The sequence below is a fragment of the Echiichthys vipera genome (assembly GCF_963691815.1).
Source record: "Echiichthys vipera genome assembly, chromosome: 7".
Taxonomy (NCBI): domain Eukaryota; kingdom Metazoa; phylum Chordata; class Actinopteri; order Perciformes; family Trachinidae; genus Echiichthys; species Echiichthys vipera.
This window is the reverse complement of record NC_139832.1, coordinates 22274016-22294057: the sequence shown is the minus strand read 5'-3', so window position 1 is coordinate 22294057 and position 20042 is coordinate 22274016. Positions and strand designations below refer to the sequence as shown.

Genomic DNA, 20042 nt, shown 5'->3' with positions numbered 1-20042 from the left:
GTTCTGTAGGGACCGCTTCCATGTAGAAAGAAAGATCCTGAACAACACATGTAGAGCAAAACTTGGTCAATATCCTCTCATATTCAAAAGTTCAAAAATGAGCACTCATATTAACGTGTAAAATCTAGTTACCCCCAGACCTACCATCACACGGCCCTGAGCTGCCAAGAGCTGAAGCCAGGGGAAAGTCCCCTCAACAAGCTGGTCCAAAGGAGCCTCAGAACCACAGCACCTCCCCAATATAATTAAACAAAATTGTCAATCGACAAAAAGAAAAAATACAGTAAATATGGGAAAGAAACGACTCAAAAACAGATCAAATTTAAAAATGGTCAGCTTACCTGAGCACTGTTAAAAGTGTCAGGTAAGAAAAGTCTTTGCCGTGTACAGACTCAGGGAACATAGTCAGGCAATAGAGACGGGTCGCTATTAAAAGAGCTGGACAGACTCTGCTCTCACTGACACCTAACAGGTAGAGACAGAGCTCCACTTCTCATCATGACCCAAATACCAGGCTGTAAGAGAAGAGTGCTTCCCCCAAAATAACACACATACACCCTGAATTTAAACATACAACACACATACAAAAACAATGCTATTGTGAGGTGATTTTTATAAGAGCCTTTGAGGACCTGAGGACAACCAGTGGAAACTAAACACACACAAACACGCACTCACACAAACATACATACACGCACACACACTGAACAAAAGTTTTGTAGTTGTATATGTAAAAATTTGTAATGGCAAACGTTAAAATTATATATTATTTATTATTTGTATTGCTCAATTGCTTTTTAAAAGTTAGTTTTCCATGCTACTAAAGCCCCCTTGAATTGAATTGAATTGAATAAATAACTTTAGGGACGTAATGAAAATTAACTAAATAAGGTTTTCCCTTCATAACGGGATATGAGAAGATATTTACAAGCCAAAGATTAAATTTATTTAAAACAAAAAGTATACCATTGAGTTTTTTAATACTTTAAATTAATTGACAGTCTTACAAACAAAATATGGCTCTGCATTTATAAATCATAGAACCACAGCTGTTAACGTAACCTAAACTGCTGTCCACTAGCTATTTAAGCTAGTAGGGGTGGAACGGTTCACAAAATCCACTGTTCGGTTCATATCACGGTTTTGGGGTCACGTTTTTCGGTTCGGTTCGGATGTTTGTTTTCTATTTCTTTTAGATTCTAAAAATACCATGTATCAGATCTGTAGCCTAATAATTATATTATTATTTTAATCAGCTATTCTTAAGGACATGTCATGCAATCATGCAAAAACTGAAATAATAAGGCAGCTTGCTTAGGGATTACTGTAACAATCTTAAATGAAAGTGAAGTGAGATTTTGAAACAGTAGGAGAGACTTTGCTGCATTTATGCATTTATATATTTAGTTGGCAAAAATGTAAACAATTGTTTGCCTTCTAGGTAAGAATATAAACACTTTTACATTATCAAATCTTAGAAAAAGAAAATAGGTTTTCTTTCACTAAAATACGCACAAACAGCAATCACTGAACTGACTGAAATAGGGCATCAGGGTTATTTAATTCATTTGGAATTGAGGCCGGTTGACGAAAATGATCCAAAATGAGGGGCTGGAAAAATATGAGCATCACATTAAGGCTTACGCTACGTTGCGCCTCATAAACCGAACGGTACACAAGTGTTCCGAACCGTGACATGCGTACCAAACGGTACAGATTTTTTTAATAACCGTTCCACCCCTATAAGCTAGTATATCTTGTGATACTGCAATAATTTACGAGTACGAACTGCAAAATACACAAAGGTATGCAATCGGGTGTGACAAGATATCGTCCTACGAGATCTCTGGATATTAAATTTGACAATATTTCTGGTGAAAAGATGAAAAGTTATCACGCAAAATCAATGTGTAAGTGGAAACAGCAACAGAGTGACGGATAAGACACGAAGAATATATAAGCAGTGAGCACTGTAAGATGATAGTGCCGTCAGCACCTTAACACAAACGCGTAACACGTGTGCTCCGCAGCTTCTTTAACATCAGGCTACAGGTTATAGTCACATTTTCGGCACCTGACGAACCAGAAGTGTTCGTATGTGACGAGCAGAGAGAACGTGTTGGTCTCAGCCTTCTGTCGGCAGCTCCTGAGCTGAGTGACAGCTGCTAGATAACCTGCCTTCACCAGCTGAATAGTTTTTATGTCAGCTCCCTGGGAAGAAATCAATATTGCGTATGGTGACTGTATGGTGGCAGGGGGGCTGTTTAGGACGGCGAGGCCCTCCTGCCTCGGAGTGGCTAACACGAGCACTATGCAAAGACGCTTGCAGCAGCACCACACCTCTCTGCTTAAATCAAAATCAAGAAAATATTGAAAGTTAAAGATGGTGTTAAAATCTCGTATCGATCTTGTGAACTCAATATTGTGTATTGGGTATCGTCTTGTGAGCTGAGGGTCTCGTCACACCCCTAGTATGCATGTTAACAGAAAATAAACTAAGCGCGAGCGGATTTTGAACTTATTCACTCGCGCACTTATTCACTCTGCTAAATTTAACTGGACTGTCTGTCACTGCTCTGAAGCCTGTGCTGGCAATGCTTGTGTCAAAGGTGCTTTTGGCACTAACCACAAAAAAACAAAACAAGTTAAAGTTCAGGGGTGTTACTGGCTGCCGCTTCTGCAGGTTATTGGCACAAGTGCTCCATTTTAGAGTTGGCACAGATCTATTTTTAGTCCCAAATGCATGTGAAACATGCACACTGTCGAGCCCTGAACAAGCATTGTTCCTTTACCTGCCATTTGAAATGTTCTCATGAGAAAGCATCTCATGCACACAAATCAATCACCCCCACCTTGCACCTCTCTCCTGTGCGCTTCACGCACACTGGCCGCCCTCTTGAAAGCAGCAGACTGGGTTGTTGCAGGGCCTGAGGGTGAAAGGTCGTCTTAGGTTACATGCCAGACTTATTACTGAGATTTGGTTGCGTGCGTGCGTGCGTGCGTGCGTGCGTGCGTGCGTGCGTGCGTGCGTGCGTGCGTGTGTGTGTGAGTTAGTTAAAGGGACTCTCCTGATTGTGGCATGTCAGCCCAGACTCCCTCATTGCATCACAGCCATTACCTTCACACCTGTGTTTGAGGTGAGCTTCTGGGTCAGGAAGGCCCAGTCTTGCCAATGTTTGAAGTCTGTTACTCTTTGAAATCAAACAAACCTCCATACCAAATGTCAAAAAAAGTCACTATTTTAATGTGCCTTTGATGCAGATGTGAAAAGCAAGGGGCCTTTGTTTTGTGCTTGCCGTTTTGATCTTGCCCAGATAAATCAACAGCGGTGTAGACGCTTGTTTACGCCATGCCGCCCATCTGACTGAAAGCCATCAATCTTGAAATGCATGAATAATGAAAAATGTCTAAACACAACAATTTGAAAGAGGATACATAATAAAAGCAGCCATGAATCTGTAAAAGGGGAGACTTCCTCTTGTCTGACACCAAGAAAGGGGCCTGTGATTTTGTGTGCATCTGGAATTCCTAGCGGAGTCACTAGTGATGCTTCTGTCTCACCAGATGCACACAACGATGATAGGTGTGAGGATGCAGAACCACACACACACACACACACACACACACACACACACACACACACACACACACACACACACACACACACACACACACACACACACACAGACCCAATGGACTGATGTTTTTACTTGACTGTCATATGCTCTGAAGTCGCAATCACGTCATGGTTTTCTAAACTCATGCTAATTTGACGGTGAACAGAGGGCAGAAATACTTAGATGCAGGCTCTTTGTGTGTAAAATGGCTTGATATAAAAGCGAATATCTGGCCTATTTCTCTGGCAGGTTTTTGGAAAAAACATTCTCTCCCAACTCCTTTTCCTACCTCACTCTCTCTTGTGTACACACACACACACACACACACACACACACACACACACACACACACACACACACTCGAATGAACTCACACGCACAGAGCCCCAGAAAACCCTCCTTTCTTTTGCAGCGGTGGGTAGAAAACAAGATTGTTCCTAATTGACTCCACATGTGGGAGAGTGTTCTGTGGGTCGATGCTCACACCGCGGTCCCCCCATTCTACCCTCATCCTTCCCTCTCTCCCCCTGCTCCCTCCATCAGCTAATATTCCAGTAGTAAAATTTCTCATTCTTTCTTTCTTTTTCTTTCTTTGTTTGTTTCTTTGCTTATTTCTTTCATTCTTTTTTTCTTAATTTATTTCTCTCTTGCTGTCTCTCTCTCTCTCGCTCTCTCTCCCTCTCTCTTGCTCTCTCTCCCTCTCTCATTCCTTACTCCTGGTTTGCGGTCGAGAGGAGGCCTCCCGTTAGCGGGGTTCCGTGACGGCCATTTTCCTCAGGCTTAGGGGGGACCCCAGTAACGGGGGAAGAGATAGCGTCTGCATGTGTGAAGTGTGCAGTGTGTGTGTGGGTGTGCGTGCGTGTGCGTGTGCGTGTGTGTGTGTGTGTCTCACAAAGAGGAGGTGACTAAGGGCATGATGGAGCCATGCCAGAGCAGGGAGGTCCAGAGACAGGGCAAAGCTATCAGGGGGAGGGGGAAGAGGCTGTGTGTGTGGGGCAGGGTGGTGGTGGTGGTGGGGTGACAAAAACAGCAGTACAAAATGAAAAATCTTGAGTCTATCAGACTGCTTTTAGGTCTGGCTGCACATCAGTGGGACTGGTGTGTAAAGAGTCAGACTGCTTTCATGCACCACTAGCACTAGTTGAGTCTAAAAGGGCTAACTCTAACCGCTACCCTCGAGGTAACACTTTTCTGATTTTTGCGGACAACTTATACTGTTCTGTCTATTTGATGCTTAAAATGGTCGATGTTGGAAAATCCAATTGTGCATTGCACTTTTTGACCTCTGTTATAGACATGACTTCATGTATAGTAGGCGTAACTACAGTTCTTGTCTGGCTCACTGTGCCTTTGTGTAATCTAACATTTTCCTCAGGTTTTTAACAATACTCTGGTATTTACAAAGCAAGTCACATCACCTTATTTTTTCTGGGAAACCTGTAGTGTTTTTAAAGCAAATCCTCTTCCAAAGTTTTTGCAGCCGACCATGTTCATATGCATGTCAGACTCTGTGGTTTACCCTCATTAAATTCTCTTGGCCCATCTCATAGCTGAAGTGCACCATGTTACCATTTCCAGTTAAACCTTGCATCCATTTGAAACCTGTGTAAACGCAATCTGGTGCTTTTCATAAAAGAGAAAGCACTCCACTCCTGAAATTATAGTCATTTTTGAATGTTTTCAGTCATTGTTCTGCAACATTATTGTCAGTCAAACATTTACGATAAAGTACTCTTTGCCCGGCATGTAAATGAAAAGGTTGTGGTGAGTTTTGGTCAAAGGGGGGAGATATTTTCTCTCTTTGGAGTGGCAGCTTATTTGCAAGCAAGCTTTGCTGGCTGGTGCCAGCTGCAGCACTTCAGTGGGCTGAGTGCTCAGAGTGCATGTTGAAAGCTCCCGGAGGGTGACGCTGTGAATATATGAATGGGATGCCTGACCAGTCTCTGCATTTCTCAATGATCCAGTTTAGTGCTGATTGTGATGTAAATGTCAAATGCATGCTACAAAAAGTATCAATATCCATCATCAAATTGTCTAAATCTGTCAGATTGTTCAGACAACATACTGTATTTTAACCTTGCTTATAGGATTTTTCCAAATAAGTTTGATTTTATTAATGTTTTATTTAATTTGTAGTTTTGTTTATTAATATCCATTGCACAAAGGAAATGTTATATATAATTCTAGAAATACATCTGGAACATACATTATTTTTTACTTTAGGTTCTAATTGAAGAGAAGAGGTATGTTTGCTGGCAAGTCAAGCTTCTCCATCACTTTCTGTGATGTATCCGTCCAAAAAAGGAATCTCAGACATTTTCCTTGAGCTGTTTTCAGAGGAGGTTAGAAGGGAGGAGCGGCAGTTTGGGTTCTTTGTGTGTTGAGCACTGCATGGCACGTCCAGGCACCTGTGGGATGCTTGCAACCATTTAGCATAAAAATCCACACCAGCTAACTGTTGTTTGACAGTATGTTTACAACTAATAAAATCACACAGATTAGAAATCCACACGCATCACCAGTCATCTGGGTTTGCTGTAAGCATTTGTCGTAAGTCTGTTCTGTTGTGGGGTGTGGTAGCACAAATCCCACAGAAGCTTCATTCAGCTGAGTTTATCTGTAGACAAAAGCTCACTTGATACAGTCAGAGGAGTCTGTATAAGAATGAAAGAAGTTGATGAGTGAAAACTTTGCAGCAGAAGGGACAGCAGGCACACAGATGGTCCAAGGTGTTGTCATGATGCCGACCTTTAGTTGTCATGAATTGAGCAGTTAGTTTTGTTTACACATAAACCAATGATGTCATGATTTTGAGAGTAGTCACAATCTAGTTCTCCACATCTGAGGACAGCTTAGATCCATTTACATACATGTATATCTAAAATGCTCTAAACGATGACTTCCATAACATTAAAATATTCAGCTAGTTGTGCTTTTGATTATTTTTTGAATGGAGCCACGCCAATTTATCCTTACACATTTTAAGAGGTTGTATTTACTTCCCTAAGCAACAAACAAAAGCTCAACCCCTAATGTCCAAACTCCATGGGCTGCGTAAGCTGCGCGGCTCTCGCGGCACACCTGCAGTAGAGCGTGCCCATTATATTAAATTGAAGCAGCCAAATGGGCCAACAGGTAAAAACTACATAGAATTGTGTCAGAATTTTTTACATAATGTTTAAAAATGATTAACATACATATCTTATTATACCAGAGGGCAATGTGAGGCAGCACAGCTTCCAAATCCTTTTTAGAACCAACTGTAAACTCAATGGCACATGGTGAACCTGGCAGCAGCCGCACACTACCAACGGAGACTGTGTAGCTGGTAAAAAAAACAAACCCTGCTGTGCCCTACCTATGTAATTGTAACATGTTTTAAAATTTCTATTCTTTTGGGGACATCTGCACGTTTTAAAGCAGAATCAAACACACAAACAACTAATTTAGGCACTGGTGGATATTTATTATCATGTGCCTGGTGGCCAAATTTCCATAAAAAAATAGTAAAGAAGTTGTCAAGCTTTCTCCCCACGGCCCTGGCCACTGACAGCAGTGCACCAAACCAGTTTCACCAGTCAGATTGCTCGGCTCCCTAAAAGCAGTGTCCCAACCTAGCGACCACAGAACAAAACAAGATATTGGGTTGGACCAACAGTTGTAGAATAAGTGGTAGCTTCATTCAAATTGCTCATTTCCCGTGTTTCTCTCTGTCGCTTTCTCCACCCCCGCTGGATCCACAAGGAAGGCAACACTGGGAGTGAAAGAAACTGGGGAGAGAGGGAGAGAGGGAGGGAGGGAGGGAGAGAGAGAGAGAGAGGGAGAGAGAGGGAGAGAGAGAGGGAGGGAGGGAGGGAGAGAGAGAGAGGGAGAGAGAGATAAAAGGGGGTGGGGGGGAACAGCTGTATTGAGAGTGAGAATTATGAGAGGGAAGCTGTGGCCAAGTCTGGCTCTCCTCTCTGTTTGACTGACACTAGATGGCAACGTTTTGCTGTACAGCTTCTCGCTTCTTTCTGTTATTGACTCCTTGTTGCTTAACAATACACCCTCTAGGGTTGTGTGTATATGTGTGACTGTGTGTCTATCTGGCTTGGCTTAGGGCCGGTGGTGCAGAGGGGTACAGGATAAGGGGGTGTGATCCCCCTCCTCCTCCTGTTCATGTTCTCCGCTCTGAGCAAAGCCCCAGTTCTCTGGAGCCGGGGGTGCTGATTCAGGAGGTCGGGTCGAGTTGGAAATCTTGCTTATCTGTGTGGAATTTTTTTATTTTCAACTATTTGGATCATGATGGCTCCCGCTCTCCTTCCCTCCCTCTTCCTCCTTTCCACCTTGTCACGCAAATGCAGACTTTCCCCACACAGCCTTGTCTGCCTGTCTGACGCTCTGCTTCCTTCCCTTCCCTGTGCTGCCTCACCCTTGCTTATCATGCCAATTAACATTTTTTATCTTCTGCCACTTTTCTCCCAGTGCTTTCCTCTCCTCTGTGTCTGCCTCAGTTTTCTCTTTTTTGCAGTTGCAATTTCAATTCATACCACAAGTAGTTCTTACATGACATTGATTAATCTGTATGCTTTTCAGTAGCCTACCATACAGAAGCTTTGAAACTCTACTTATCGCAGCAAAGGGAATTTTTATTATGTTAATCCCTGTGGATACAATTAGTTAAAAAACAATTAGAATGTAAAAATAGCCAGAGTAATGTCTTGATCATTTAAGATTTTTTTAAATAAAACATACAAACACAAGACAATCATATATTCAGAGGAAGCACACTGCACCGTCAAAAGATGTTCACAAATTTCGGGCCCTTCGACAGGATTCCTCCCGGGTTTTTGAGTGCTTAGGCGCAAATTATGTTGTTCGCTCATTTGCATATTGGTAACGTCATAATTAATTGATTATTAAAGAAAGATTAGTGGTTGTTGATTGCAGCGAGGGAGAGATCACCAATACTGAAGCAAAACTTGGAGGAACAGCACTCCACTAAAATGTTAATAGCTGGTCCACCTTAACAGCCCACCTTAAGTTAGTGAGCCTGTGCTGAAGTTGTTGTTACCATAAGCAAGTAACTTCAAGAGTGAGCGGCGCGAGCGTGTGTGTGTAAAAAACTGTCTGTGCCGTTGTTTGAGAGAACCTTCATACAGCACATATGGGAGAATTTTCAAGCACCACGTGTGCAGAAGACAACGAGCAGATACGTCCCATGTGTCAGTTCGTCCAGATGCCTTCAATTTTTTTTACATTTTTTACATTTTTTTTAAAGATTATTTTTTGGCAGTTTTTTTATTTAGTTTTTTATTACAGAGGACAGATATGAAATGGGGTGAGAGAGAGGGGGAGACATGCAGCGGCCGCAGGTCGGAGTCGAACCCGCGGCCGCAGTCTCCTTCAGCCCCTTTAAATGGGGCAGCTGCTCTAACCACCGGTTACCCCTTTCTTGTTGCTTATACAGTCATATGCTTAGGGCCTGTTTACACATAGCTTCTACTTTTTTGGCAGAAAGGCAAAGTTCGGCGCAATCGGACACTTTATCCCAGTGCCCAAAGTGCTGCCCATGGGTTTTGTTTCTTATGTTTGTTATGTTTCTGTGACAACGGCATTCATTAAACTAAGTAGCTACACAGCTAACAGCAAACGAACAACAAGCTTACATCATGTACGTTGATAAAAGCACCAGCAACAATCCATGCCCAGTTAATTGGCTCCAACAAATGGGTCTTTCTGTCTTTGTTGTGATAGTTTCCTGAACAGAAGTGCACATGATGACACCAGCTCTTTTCGTAAAAGTTCAGAGATTTTCAACTAGAAGTGCTTAGAGTGGCCACACAAAAAAAGCAGATTGCTCGCCTAGTTTCTCTAGGCGGCTGCTTGCTGCTGGATATGGTCTCTCCTCATTTGGAAAAAATTAGAAGAAGACACTGGTGCTCAGAAAACAATGCTATATGGACACATGCCCTTAGGCGGCATGCAAAAACACTTGGTGCAAAATAAGACTTGCGCCTAAGCTGTATAATGAAAGGGAAAACCCTGCTTTAGGTGTTGTGTTTTATTAAGAAAATGCCTTCCTACCAGAATCTTTATAGAAAAATGTAACATTTGTTCTGCTCTGCAGTGAAACAACCCAGACAGTTATATATTTATATTTTATATTTCACCTTAAATATCACCACAAAAATACAATGTGATGAAGCTATCAAGGCCAAGTGAACTTTGCCAGAAGATCCAACAGAAAATCTCAGCTCTCTAACTGCACAAACTACAGCCTTATTTGGTGCATCACTGTCCAGTGAGATCTCATAGGCCCAGTGACATTACTGATGCAGCATTTTTATTAGATGTTTTTTCTAAGAAATGGAAGAGAAAATTTCAGTTCTAAGTGAGAAAATCACGTTTCTCTTTTTTTATCCAGATTCAAGGCTGATACACTAATTGCTGTGTGTACATACAAATGTATGTGTGCACACGCGCATGTACATATGCTGGTGGTGAGCATAATGAAAGGAAAACCTTTTCCTTGCAATCAAGCTTTGCTGAGAGACTTCTCATCTTCCTGTGTCTCCTGATTTGGAGAAGTCATTCCTAAGTAAAATTCTGTGTGTGGCTGTGTGAGAGTATATGTGCAGGTTTCATAAGAGCTCAGTTGAGAGAGAACATGAATTATAGAGAATAGAGCAGGGTCTTAACCATCCGGTTTGGAATCTCACACGCAAACCTTTTTTTGAATGGCTTCAGTCGGGGCTCTGTGTTGTTTCTTTCTCATACGTCTTTATGCCCAGTTCAGTTCAGACGATACAAGCTTTAATGACGTGACTGTGCTGCAGATGCATTGCCACTGTAAATGTTTATCAGAGCTTTATATCAAGAAAAACAAAAGAGGGGCGAGCGGGACAGATGTCTGAAGGGCAGAATAGTTCAGAAATCAAGGATAATGTCAGATGAACCGCACACTTCAGCTGTATGAACAAACAGATCTGGAGATCCTATTCTCTCTTATTCTTTTGTTTTTATTCTTACTACATTTCTTTCTGCGGCATCTTCTCTCATCACCCTCATTTCCTCCCATATTTCCTCCAGGCTCTTCTTCTATTTAGATAGCCACACACACACACACACACACACACACACACACACACACACACACACACACACACACACACACACACACACACACACACACACACACACACACACACACACACACACACACACACACACACACACACACACACACACACACACACACACACACACACACACACACACACACACACACACACACACACACACACACACACACACACACACACACACACACACACACACACACACACACACACACACACACACACACACACACACACACACACACACACACACACACACACACACACACACACACACACACACACACACACACACACACACACACACACACACACACACACACACACACACACACACACACACACACACACACACACACACACACACACACACACACACACACACACACACACACACACACACACACACACACACACACACACACACACACACACACACACACACACACACACACACACACACACACACACACACACACACACACACACACACACACACACACACACACACACACACACACACACACACACACACACACACACACACACACACACACACACACACACACACACACACACACACACACACACACACACACACACACACACACACACACACACACACACCAAGGTGCACACAAACATGCATGCTCGTAACCTTTCCTGATTACCCCTGACCTCTTGACCTGTAATGACACAGCTGCCACTTTGATCAGCCAATCACCATACGGCGCCACCCAGGTTCTCAGCGAGGCTGCAACTGGCCTGATAAAGTCCTCTGATAGGCCCCTGCTGATTTCCTGTTTTGATATGCATTTTTTATTTTCTCCACCAGCTGGTCCCTGCATTCCTCGGAGGGGGCAGGGGCAGTGCCTGGATGTTTATGTTGTATGTGCATGTAGGGGTGAGTGTGCGTGCGTGTGTTTTTGTGCAAGGTTCTAGGGATGGGGGGGTTGGTGGTAGCCTAGATAGTTGGGTCTGGGGCCAAGGGGGGGCGGGGTAGGAAGGTTGTTTACATGCATTTGCGAGAGAGAAATGGGGTACATCGTGGGGGTTGGGGGAGGCGTGGGGATGAATGACATAGATGGAGGGGATAATGATAGTGAACAGCTGTTTATGTGTGTGCAATGGGGGTGGGTGACTGTCACTGGCGAGGTTTAGGTGTGATTTGGCTTGAAGGTACAGAGGTTGGGTTGGTGTCTAAGACAGAAGGCGGTATGATTCACTGTTTGTTGTTATGCTAATATGGATGGATTTGGTTGTGTTATTCTTGGCTGCTGCTGTTGTTGTTGTTGTTATCCTCCGAGTGTCCAGTTCAAGACCAGATGGATGTAAACGTCTTTGTGGGTGGCTGGGTGTGTATTTAGATGCTGATGATCTTTTCCTGAGAGCTCTGTTGCCAGGGTCCAATGTCTCCAGTAGCAGACATGCCCAGACATGAAAACTAGCACGGACACACACACACACACACACACACACACTCACACACACACACACACACACACACACACACACACATACACACACACACACACACACACACACACACACACACACACACACACACACACACACACACACACACACACACACACACACACACACACACACACACACACACACACACACTCTGTTTGTCTCTGGGCAGAAATGTGTGCGTTTGTATCAGTGAACGCCCAGCACCAAGTATGTCAGAGGGTCTCAAAGTATTTGCAGTTGACATAGGAGCTGGTGTTCACCCACCTGCCTGACTCCTGCTCCTGCTATTTGTCCCACAAAGCACATACAAACTATGGCTATTGGCTAGGGATATCTAGGTACCACACGCAGTTAAGCTGTTTTCAAATGAACCTCAAACAATGTCAGGAGAATCAGGTGAGTTTCCCTTTCAGGAGATCCTCCATGTCAGCCGCATTTTCACTTACTGCAAATACTCCTATTCCTTAAATTGGTCTGACAATTTGGGCATTGGCCCTTACCGACAGATGTCCCTGAATCTTTTTGTCTCTCCAGTTAAAAATTTGCATTGCCCCCTGTGTAAATCACCCTTCTCCGTTACGGTTTGTTTTTCTTACAGTTCAGACATATGCATGATAGGCATTCAAGGCTTAAAGTTCTCACCATGCCTGATTTCAGGTATAGGTCAGTGGTTATTCTTATTACTTTAATTCTGTACATTGTACATATTTCCTACAGGACAACTTTTCAGGCTCACAAAACGTTTCTTGCTTTAACCATGAATGCACCAGAGAATAAGAGGCTGTATTCACACATGGGCTCACTCAAAGATTACACAGATTTAGTAATAGGGAACTGGCAGGGTAATCTCTGTTTGATGTCCGGTTTGACCAGTTCAGGTGTTTGCAGTGCATGTGTTAAAGGGGCTTTAGATATAAGTTTCTGCGTATCTTTTTGCATCTGAAGTTAAGTAACTTTTCTCTCTGTGTGACCACACTAACAGTAGCATCGTTGTTAATATCTATCATAAAAATGTCAGATAAACAACTGACATTACTTCCATTCCAGTGACTAAAGCCTACATTGATGCACCGATCCAACTTTCTCTGACTGCCAATACCAAATCTGATAAAAAAAACTGGGTACTTAGATAAGGTATTGGCTAATACCAAATACCAATCTAATGTGGTACTTTTTAGAAATATTAAAAAAAAAAAAAATAATGCCTCACTCAAGGGAACTGATTGGGGTATTTCTATGTGTAAGGCTGTAACTGTACATCACTTATATGCTTAACCCTTTAAAGGGAACTCATTGAAATCTCTGGAAATTCAAAATTTTAACCCCAGAGAGCTAATGAGGGGTGTTACAGGATTTTTTTGTAAAAAATTATCAATATTTTTCCTCTTTGCATTGCAAACCAAGGTCAATGAAGTTACTGTATATGAGCACTTGCCTGTCTCGGGGGAAAAAATTAGTGAAGTAGTAGAGTGAATTTAAATGCAAATAAAATATCTGCAGCCACGAGGGGATCATGGTTAAAAATAAAACACATTTTGTTTTGTTCTGATTCTAAAGATTTTCAAACCTGTGACGAGTTTCAGCTGCTTGATTACGAGCAGAGCATTACAATTAGGTGTGTTAGAGCAGGGAGAAACGTAGCACATGCAGGACAGTGGCCCTCTAGGAGCAGGATTGGGCACCCCTGGTCTACAGGTACTGCAGTTACGCCAAGATAAAGGAACAAGTGAGCCGTCCATATCTCATCAAGAGCTATAATATAAACATGGGAGGGATTGACAAGAGTGACATGCTGGTCCACCGCTTGCGCACTCTCTTGAGAGCCAAAAGATGGTACATGCAGCTCTTTGCATATGCCATTGATGTCAGCCTCACTGATGCCTGGATAATGTAAAGGCGTGACAGCACGGCTCTTGGTGTGAATGATGGCCTGTCACTGAAGAGTACCATGAAGCAGTTGCCTAAGTTGCCCATGTTCCTGTAGTTTTTATACATGCACTTTTTAAAAAACAAAAAAAAATGTGTTTTACTTTTAACCATGATCCTCGTGGCTGCTGATATTTTATCTGTTTTTTAGAATTATTTGTATTCATCAAGTATTTATGATTCATTAAATTTTTCTTTGCTCAATTATAAAGTTTGTTTCACATATTTATTTACAAATGTATGCCAATTTTATTATTTATTTACTTCTTATTTGGCAATATTTTGACCGTTACTTGTGTAACAAGTGGGCTTGTTATCGGTTTTAGAAACTGTTCCGAAGTGATTATGTGTGAAGTATGTGTATTTGTTGAATATGTGTTTTTCTTGTATAACAGTCAAGCCAGTATCAGTACCTCAAGACAGAGATGTCTCTACTGGAAAAAGTACTAACATAGAAAATATAAAAAGACAATAAAAACAGAAAATACAAATATAATTACTGTATGTACCACTTATATATGCGCATAATCGTGTTTTATCCCAAACCAATATTGAATAATTCAAGTCAATTCACACAGTACTAGGCCTCAGACTAACAATAAGCACCTGTGTATCCTCTTTAACTGTCATAAAAAAAACATACATTTATAAGGCAATGGTCTAAAAATAGACACTTGTGCCACTCATGCTAGTCTAAGGTGACCGGGGCATATGATCAAATATGGTGCATTTAGTTTAAGCTAATTTTCAGAAGTGCTATGCAAATAACAAGAATCTCGATCTAACTAAACTATTCACCCAAATAATATGTGAGTTACATCCACTTACCATGTTTAGTTATGCTGTTATATAGTTATTATATATTAAATAGTTACTATTACTATATCTGTGGATGGAGCCCGGTTTTGAAAAAGCAATATTTATGATTTCTGCAAGATGGCTGTGTGTGAAGGGCTCCAGGCCACTGCTGATTGGTCAGATGCCAATGGTGTCAATATCTGCCAGTTAGCTTGATCTCCCCAGATTGGCTGAGAGAAACAGCATGACTCCACAACTCCAAATGGAAGCAGGGGGAGGGTATTTTGAACTTGTGTGGAAGTGACTGAAAATGGTTACTTGCCCCATAAAGGGATTGAAAAGTTCACACAGCCTCATAATTTTAGGGTCATGCTCTTATGTTGTTATTAGAGCCAGACTGATATTGGTTGGCCCGATATTATCAGCCCGTATTGGCCAATCACAGCCATATCCTTATCGGCGTATATGTGGTCTGATATGCGCCAATATAAAAATTGGTTGGGCCCTAGTTAATAATATGTTTTCTGGTTGGCTGTCCATCCCAATGTTGTCGAAGATCTCAGCAATGCCTGGAGGGATTTTCTTCAAATGTGGCACAAATGAGCACTTGGGCTCGAGGATGAACTGATTAGATTTTGGAGGTCAAAGATCAAGGTTACTGATATCATATTGTTCTGCACACTTTACACAACATAGAACCAGTACCAAAACAACACACACACACACACACACACACACACACACCTAGAGATGGAGTGAGGAGAAAAGACAGTGAAGGCTTGAAGAATTTCAATACCAAAAGATCGGGACTTAAAGAAAGGAACACACACACCGCTTCACTTACTCATACAAAACAATGATACAGAAAGAGTAGTGTACTACTGCTACTACTCCTGCTACTAGTAATGATATTAAGAAACACAAATGTATTTACATGTATGGAAAATAAAATGTTAATGTGAATTAAATTAAATAGATCCCATGTAAGTCACTCATGTGTCTCAAGTCCTGTGGAACATATTTGGGCTTCCTCTAATCGCACTGGTTATTATCTCTAAAGGAGCAAATTAATTAACCTCCCTGAAAAATATTAAGAAGGTCCTCATGATTCCACTTGGATATGATGCCTCATTTGGTGGCCACAGAAGCTAGGCAAAACCTTTTATCCTTTGGGAGGATGATAGATTCAGATCAGTCAAGTCCCCTTATATTCTGATCACAGGACATATTTCCCTTCTGCCACCACTGCCAGAGCTTAACACAAAACCACAGCGCATGTACAAGTGTATCAGTCTTCAGTTTGCAGCGGGGGCAGAGAGGAGACGAGTCTGTTTTAAAAGACGTGCATGATAAAAATAAAAAAGATTAAACGTGATTTCATGCCTATATTTCCAACCAAAATCATAGTATAGTCATTCAGTTATATCTGTCTTCATGGAGCAAGGCTTTTCGGGGTTAAATTTGCTTAAACAAAAAATTAAAACATCTATTAGGAGAATGAAACTTTAACATTTACCCCCCAAATCTAATCTCATATGTAATAGAAGCCACCAGTCAGAGGTGAGTAAGTGATTATTTTCTTAACTGCGTATTAGAGCAGACCTTTGAATTCCACTTAAGACTTTCATGCATCAATGCTGAAAAAAGAATCACACTGCAAGGAATTCATTGTGCCATGTGTACATGTACATCTATGCATACAAACATATTCTACAAACATTGTCCATAATGTCTTGTCTACATCATGTGAACCATAGGCCATTAATGTGAATGATATGGAGACACACACAAACATCCCTCCTGTAAGCCAAAGCTGACCAAGTTATTTGGCTGTTGCTGAGTTGTGGAAAAGATGTCATTGTAATTGGAGGGAGGGGCGGGTCATGACCCTGAATGAACCCACAGCAGGATGCTATTGGTTAGTGGTATACTCTCACTGACACTTATCTTTTACAGAGAGTTGATTTTACTTTGCTTTTTCTCTCAGCTGTTATTTTGCTTCCATGTCCTCTTAAAGGTTTTTTGTGTAACTTTTGGAAAACCCTTGTTATTAGCGACACCGGTGGCCATCAGTGAACTGCAGTCAGCAAGCTGTTGCTCGCACACTCCATAGCCGCAAGCGAGTACCAGTTAGTGACACTAAGCATAATTGACGGACATCATGTTGGTAGAGTGCTGTAAAATGAATTACAATCGTATTTATGATAAAGCTAGCTTGCTTTATGCAAATCACTCCATCAGCCAATGCTACAAAGGAACTGACGTTAGAGACCTGCTACACAGTTGAGCCACAGCCATAGGTTTTGTTGATCTAACATTAGCAAGCAAGTTAATGTAAGCCAACTAGCTGTAACTTGCTACGCTGCATGGATCTGCCGTTGCTTGTTTCGTAACGTTTGCTGATAAAGTCATTTGCAATCGGTGAGCCAGCCAGACCAGCCCTGGGATGAATTAGCTGACATTATCCACTCAAGGCAGTATTGACTTCATTGAGTTAGGGACCCGGGAATGCGCAAAACGTTGAATTTGGTGAAAGTCTCAATTTTTAAGTTGCGTAATCATCTGTTCGCCCACTGGCAAAAAAAAAAAAAAAAAATTTAACAAATATAAAATGTTAAACACAAGACCTTATAACATTTTGACTTCTGCGCTGTGTGTGTGTGTGTGTGTGTGTGTGTGTGTGTGTGTGTGTGTGTGTGTGTGTGTGTGTGTGTGTGTGTGTGTGTGTGTGTGTGTGTGTGTGTGTGTGTGTGTGTGTGTGTGTGTGTGTGTGTGTGTGTGTGTGTGTGTGTGTGTGTGTGTGTGTGTGTGTGTGTGTGTGTGTGTGTGTGTGTGTGTGTGTGTGTGTGTGTGTGTGTGTGTGTGTGTGTGTGTGTGTGTCAAAGTGAGAGTGAATGTGTGGCCCACCCAGGGGCCTGGCAGCGGGAGCTGTTTACAGTCTTCGGCCTAGTCATCTTCTCTTCTACCCTCTTCGGTCATGTTTCCTGTCTCTCCCAGTTTTCTTCGACTATTTACAGATTATGCAATAATGGGCTAAGAAACTATAAAGCAGAGCTCAATAATATAAGCACAGGATTCTCTGGGCAACAGTTGGACAGTGTTGGAGTGGACTGATACAGTTGATCTCTCGCTTTTTAAGGGCGTTGCAGATTTGGCATGAATACTTTGGTTTTTTATCTTTCAGAGGGGTGAGTCATCACTGTGGGTGGTTAGTTTACATTACCGCTGACCACTTTAGTTTTCACACTTCTTGGGTCAGGGAAGACCTCTTCAACTGGATGTGCAAGCACCCTTCCTACTTTTAGTTCTGTTAGTTTTTCAGGTAAGAACTATAATTTCAGCAAACCTGGTAGCAGGGCTGGGCCAGAATTCATATGAAAATTTATCATCTTTCGATGGAATCATATCATCAGAAATCATATATCAAGATATCGTGATACACAATTATTTTGTCTAAATTGACAATAACGAGCACTTAACTCCAACAATCTGAAATACCTGAGGGAATATCCTTTGAATATTGCAGTTCTTAGTTGAGGAATCCGAATCATCACCCAGTAGGGCGCTCAGATCCTGTTTATAAAAATGTCTTTTAGAATAGAATAGAAATACTTTATTGGTCCCAAGCTGGGAAATTTTCTATCTCAGTTTAGGGTTGTCACAATACTAGAATTTCAAAGTTGATACCGATACCCAGGAAAACATTCGATACTCATTTTTGAAACCATAGGAGAAAATCACAAAAAGACACTCAACTGCTTTTCAACAAAATGTAATTTGGACGAACTTAAGTTGTGATATGAAATTACCTATATTGGGACGAAGATTTTGACCCAGTTCGTTGCCCAGCTTTACCTGGTAGGTTCTCTTCTAAGTGAACAGAGGTACAGTTTGTTAGAACAGGGACATAATGTTGTGAACTAACTACAAGTATCAGCCACCAAAACATTCTCATGAACATGTCCATTGTTTGCTAATTTTTCACATGATTTTATGGGTGCAAGGAGATGGGTATTCATCATCGGATTGCCTGTACTGATCACTGTAGTAAGCTATTTCGTTCTTATCCGGTATGAACACCAGAGATACTAAATTAAGGCGAAAAGTGCAGACGAGTCCACAATGCTCAGTTAAACCTAAAGGAACTGGAATCAAATTAGTTTTTACCCCCCTTGCCCCTTGACTGCCAAAATCTATAATCTTGCAGGATGACAGGTTGCCAAAACTCTGTCCAATAAACATGCTACTTGTGAGTCCATCTGACTTTCGTTTACAAGCCCCGGTTCACTTGTAATTGGCCAGTGTGAACTTAAATGAACCGAAAAAAAATGCGTTTTCATCTGTGGTTAAGACCAAAGAAAACAGACTCGCAGAGGTGTGATCACACCTTTAAAATTCACAGTCTGGCTGCTAAAGCCTGTTTGGAAAGAGTGTAGTAAAATGCTCCTCACTTGAGTTTCTGTTGAGCAAGGCACGCAACCTCCTCCAACTGGTCAAGTGGAACTGGTTACCGGCCAACAGTAGGAAAATGGTGGCTCTTTTTTATCAGCAAATTACAGCTTCAGGTGTCGATGTGTACAACTGCATGAGTTGCTGAAAAAGAGCATGCTGCAGTCAACATTTCCCAGAGTTAAATATGGTTTGCATACATGCACCCACCGCACACGCACACACGCACGCACGCAGACACACACACACACACACACACACACACACACACACACACACACACACACACACACACACACACACACGGCAGGGGGTTGCCCTCAGCACTAATCCTGGTAACCTCGTCACTGTGGTCTCTCCCTCCGTAGTCTGCCAGGTTCTCCTACCGTGCAGTCAAAAATAGATTCTACCACAATGTGAACACTTCTCTGTCTCTTTTTCACTCGGCCTCTGTCCCCAACACACACACACACACACACACACACACACACACACACACACACACACACACACACACACACACACACACACACACACACACACACACACACACACACACACACACTACTCAAGATGTCTCTGCGCTTTGCCATGGTTTATGCCACACACCACCACACTGCCACCGCAGCCACATAAGCCACATCCTCGTGAG

The 20042-nt window shown here is 42.1% G+C and overlaps 1 protein-coding gene across 1 annotated transcript in view; it reads left to right on the top strand.

Annotated features, from left to right (window-relative positions):
- Positions 1 to 20042, top strand: part of mrpl23 (mitochondrial ribosomal protein L23) — a 48354-nt gene that overhangs the window by 22450 nt on the left and 5862 nt on the right. The window lies entirely within an intron of this gene.